We start from the raw sequence: 6000 nt of genomic DNA on the forward strand, positions 1-6000 counted from the left end.
AACTACATTGGACGGGGTTGGGCGCACAGAGAAAAGTCGGCATTTTTCTTTCTAATACATCAGTCCCGATCAGAAAGTTTAAAGCGATATTACAGATTCATCACTTTCCGCATCTGCCTGTTTCTCTATTTTTACCTCTTCCCCCATTTTTTTTTTTTTTTAATAGCGCGGCATATAGGCCGAATGCCGATTTTGTTAATTCGCGCATAGTAATCGTGCGCGTTTTAGGATTTTTTCGCTATATCTACTGAAGATAGGCCTAGCATTTAGAATCTCATATAGTCCCAAATTAACGCCTATTGTCTCAAATAAAACCAAAACAAAATATCGCAACATTTGAAATTTTAATTTGATTCTCAGTAGATATAGCACCATGTACCAGTAGGCCTAATTCGATTCGAAAATATATATCTCGCGCAGGGGACAATGAAAACATAGGCCTGCATTTTATTTCAGCTATATAGGCTACTAGTATTCAGTAGGTAGAACAAAAAACCACATGCAATTAAAATTATAAACCAAAACAAAATGTAGCAACATTTGAAATTTTAATTTGATCATCAGAAGATAGCACACCAGTAACATGATTCTATAACACATCGCTTCAGGGTTCATATACCACTAAATCCGCCTGTAAAGCGGTTTCCGGTAAAAGTTTATATAGTCCCAAACTTTGCATAAAAATTCTGGAAAATCGGTACAATATTCACAATTTTAGTGTTGAAAATTGTGTTTTACTAGAACTGTGAATGTTATCTCTACAAATTTGAAAAGAAAATGCAAACATTTGAGTGATATTTACGATGAACAAACGAGGTCAGACGCGGGTAGCAGTCGGATGTAAACACGGGAAAATGTGGCCTTTCTCGTTCAGCAGACAAAAACGACAACCAACGGGCATTTAAATTTGAGCTATCTGCAGTTGATAGCAATATCACACGAATCCGACAAACACCAAAATTACATAAAACAGATAGAGAAATGTAAAAGCTTTATTTCAAAGTTTGTTTCAGCGTCATACGGTATTCGGTTCTTGAGATAGGGGAGACCGGGGCAAGTCCGCCCTCGGGGCAAGTCCGCCCACCCCATGTTTCTGATCTCGTGACTGCTGGAAAAGTACAATGATGATGTAATTAGCTGGCACACGTCATAGCTAAGTACCCAAGAAAACAAGACAGTCCAACACATATCGCAACAGAAATTATCGTCAAAAAACGTTTTCGAGTCAAGGAAGTTTACATTTTTGAAATTAGTAATATTGTAATAATGTCAAGACCTTGCAGAGACGGTTTTCGTTCTTATATTTATTTGGAAGGTGAACGTTTTGCCCAACATATTATGCAATTAAAAGATCGACATATTGTGTTTAGTAGGCATAACACGAGGTAAAGAAAAAAAGTAGCGTTGGGGCAAGTCCGCCCTGTATGTGAAGGGGCAAGTCCGCCCTGTGTTTTCCCCAGACGGACTCCCGGGCCGATTCGCCCCATTGGCGTATTATGCAAAATATTGATAATAATACCTTTAAGAAGAGTAAAACTACATGCAAGCATATTTTTTTAAAGTTAGTGGTATCAGTATTACCCATACCACCGTTTATGCCCTAAAATCATAAATGCCGAAGTTGTAAAATAAAAGTTTTGCTAATTTTGGACCCCTACATTTATTAGCTTACATTATACCCCTCCAATAAATTTAGTAGACTCTTTGCAAGAGAATGAGTGCCTAATATACCCTTTACTAAACGTTTGCATTAAATTTATAATTGTTTTGCAATATTATAACCTTTTCTTTTTATCAGGGCGAACTTACCCCACCATAGGGGCGGACTTACCCCAGCACGGGGCAAGTCCGCCCTGTCATTGTGATTTTTATTTTCCCTTCTCCTGCCGTTACTGAAAGCTCAATGTCCTTACAAATGTGGTAGTATTTAGCTATAGTATACAGCTTAAAAATGTAAAACCTATAGCCTCCTAACATGAGAATTGTCCTTTCTAGGCGAGATTGAAGAAAATAGGGCGGACACGCCCCGGTCTCCCCTATTTCAATTTTAATATTACCCGTGTAAATCAATGCAGGAGCTCTATAGACACCGGCACCAGAATCGAGCAAATTACGGCATGTCTCGCCACATTTTCTTTTAGTATAAAAATCGGCACTAGGCCAAATGCAAAGCTAATTAAGCTATAAAGAAATGTTAAAATGACGAAGCTGACCAAAATTGCTATCTTCAGAAGATAGCAAAAAAAAAATAATAATATTAAAAAAAGAAGAAAAAAACATTGCCCAGCACGCGTTGTAAATAATGATTCAGTACGGCGCGAAACGGCAAAACTACATTGGACGGGGTTGGGCGCACAGAGAAAAATCGGCATTTTTTCTTTCTAATACATCAGTCCCGATCAGAAAGTTTAAAGCGATATTACAGATTCATCACTTTCCGCATCTGCCTGTTTCTCTATTTTACCTCTTCCCCCCCAATTTTTTAATAGCGCGGCATATAGGCCGAATGCCGATTTTGTTAATTCGCGTATAGTAATCGTGCGCGTTTTAGGATTTTTTCGCTATATCTACTGAAGATAGGCCTAGCATTTAGAATCTCATATAGTCCCAAATTAACGCCTATAGTCCCAAATAAAACCAAAACAAAATATCGCAACATTTGAAATTTTAATTTGATTCTCAGTAGATATAGCACCAGTAGGCCTAATTCGATTCGAAAATATATATCTCGCGCAGGGGACAATGAAAACATAGGCCTGCATTTTATTTCAGCTATATAGGCTACTAGTATTCAGTAGGTAGAACAAAAAGACAACATGCAATTAAAATTATAAACCAAAACAAAATGTAGCAACATTTGAAATTTTAATTTGATCATCAGAAGATAGCACACCAGTAACATGATTCTATAAAACATCGCTTTAGGGTTCATATACCACTAAATCCGCCTGTAAAGCGGTTTCCGATAAAAGTTTATCACGCATATAGTTCCAAACTTTGCATAAAAAATCTGGAAAATCGGTACAATATTAACAATTTTAGTGTTGAAAATTGTGTTTTACTATAACTGTGAATGTTATTTCTGCAAATTTGAAAAGAAAATGCAAAAATTTGAGTGATATTTACGATTATGTGCGCATGAACAAACGAGGTCAGACGCGGTTAGCAGTCGGAGATGTAAACACGGGAAAATGTGGCCTTTTTATATAGCCCTAATTTTCTCAAAAATCGGACCTAAAATGTGTAGCCTTTTTCAGAAATGTTATGCAGAATTTTGTTCTAGTTAAGATGATGTCAAATATTTCTTTCAAAGTTGGACGTAACTCGATTTAGGGCCAAAACGCGACTTCTATTTAGCACGTAAAGTCGCTGGAAAGCTTTTTTGTGGTATACAACCTTTATCTCGTTCAGCAGACAAAAACGACAACCAACGGGCATTTAAATTTGAGCTATCTGCAGTTGATAGCAATATCACACGAATCCGACAAACACCAAAATTACATAAAACAGATAGAGAAATGTAAAAGCTTTATTTCAAAGTTTGTTTCAGCGTCATACGGTATTCGGTTCTTGAGATATTTCAATTTTAATATTACCCATGTAAATCAATGCAGGAGCTCTATAGACACCGGCACCAGAATCGAGCAAATTACGGCATGTCTCGCCACATTTTCTTTTAGTATAAAAATCGGCACTAGGCCAAATGCAAAGCTAATTAAGCTATAAAGAAATGTTAAAATGACGAAGCTGACCAAAATTGCTATCTTCAGAAGATAGCAAACAAAAAAATAATAATATTAAAAAAGAAGAAAAAAACATTGCCCAGCACGCGTTGCAAATAATGATTCAGTACGGCGCGAAACGGCAAAACTACATTGGACGGGGTTGGGCGCACAGAGAAAAATCGGCATTTTTTCTTTCTAATACATCAGTCCCGATCAGAAAGTTTAAAGCGATATTACAGATTCATCACTTTCCGCATCTGCCTGTTTCTCTATTTTACCTCTTCCCCCCCAATTTTTTAATAGCGCGGCATATAGGCCGAATGCCGATTTTGTTAATTCGCGTATAGTAATCGTGCGCGTTTTAGGATTTTTTCGCTATATCTACTGAAGATAGGCCTAGCATTTAGAATCTCATATAGTCCCAAATTAACGCCTATAGTCCCAAATAAAACCAAATATCGCAACATTTGAAATTTTAATTTGATTCTCAGTAGATATAGCACCAGTAGGCCTAATTCGATTCGAAAATATATATCTCGCGCAGGGGACAATGAAAACATAGGCCTGCATTTTATTTCCGCTATATAGGCTACTAGTATTCAGTAGGTAGAACAAAAAAACACATGCAATTAAAATTATAAACCAAAACAAAATGTAGCAACATTTGAAATTTTAATTTGATCCTCAGAAGATAGCACACCAGTAACATGATTCTATAAAACATCGCTTTAGGGTTCATATACCACTAAATCCGTCTGTAAAGCGGTTTCCGGTAAAAGTTTATCACGCATATAGTCCCAAACTTTGCATAAAAATTCTGGAAAATCGGTACAATATTAACAATTTTAGTGTTGAAAATTGTGTTTTACTAGAACTGTGAATGTTATCTCTACATATTTGAAAAGAAAATGCAAAAATTTGAGTGATATTTACGATTATGTGCGCATGAACAAACGAGGTCAGACGCGGTTAGCAGTCGGATGTAAACACGGGGAAATGTGGCCTTTCTCGTTCAGCAGACAAAAACGACAACCAACGGGCATTTAAATTTGAGCTATCTGCAGTTGATAGCAATATCACACGAATCCGACAAACACTAAAATTACATAAAACAGATAGAGAAAAGTAAAAGCTTTATTTCAAAGTTTGTTTCAGCGTCATACGGTATTCGGTTCTTGAGATATTTCAATTTTAATATTACCCATGTAAATCAATGCAGGAGCTCTATAGACACCGGCACCAGAATCGAGCAAATTACGGCATGTCTCGCCACATTTTCTTTTAGTATAAAAAATCGGCACTAGGCCGAATGCAAAGCTAATTAAGCTATAAAGAAATGTTAAAATGACGAAGCTGACCAAAATTGCTATCTTCAGAAGATTGCAAAAACAAAATAATAATAATATTAAAAAAAGAAGAAAAAACATTGCCCAGCACGCGTTGTAGATAATGATTCAGTACGGCGCGAAACGGCAAAACTACTTGGACGGAGTTGGGCGCACAGAGAAAAATCGGCATTTGACCGACTACATAGCTATTATATAAAGAAATGTAAAAATGACGAAGCTGACCAAAATTTAAAACGGCACTTATAAAGCAGAGATTATCATCTGCCTGTTTCTCTATTTTACCTCTTTCCACCCCCCTTTTTTTTAAATACCGTGGCATATAGGCCGAATGCCGATTTTTTTTAAAATTCGGGCAGAGTAATCGTGCGCGTTTTAGGATTTTTTCGCTATATCTACCAAAGATAGCATTTAGAATCTCATCCCGATTCATTGCATCTTTCTACTCTAGAAGTAATGTTTTACATTATTTTCTCCAAATTTTTACTTCATCATGTAGCAGCGAGTTTTTTCTTTCTAATACATCAGTCCCGATCTAAAAGTTTAAAGCGATATTACAGACTCATCACTTTCCGCATCTGCCTGTTTCTCTATTTTACCTCTTCCCCCCCCTTTTTTTAAATAGCGCGGCATATAGGCCGAATGCCGATTTTGTTAATTCGCGCAGAGTAATCGTGCGCGTTTTAGGATTTTTTTCGCTATATCTACTGAAGATAGGCCTAGCATTTAGAATCTCATATAGTCTCAAATTAACGCCTATAGTCCTAAATTAAACCAAAACAAAATATCGCAACATTTGAAATTTTAATTTGATTCTCAGTAGATATAGCACCATGTACCAGTAGGCCTAATTCGATTCGAAAATATATATCTCGCGCAGGGGACAATGAAAACATAGGCCTGCATTTTATTTCAGTTATATAGGCTAC

The sequence above is a fragment of the Amphiura filiformis genome, chromosome 12 (assembly GCF_039555335.1).
Source record: "Amphiura filiformis chromosome 12, Afil_fr2py, whole genome shotgun sequence".
Classification (NCBI taxonomy): domain Eukaryota; kingdom Metazoa; phylum Echinodermata; class Ophiuroidea; order Amphilepidida; family Amphiuridae; genus Amphiura; species Amphiura filiformis.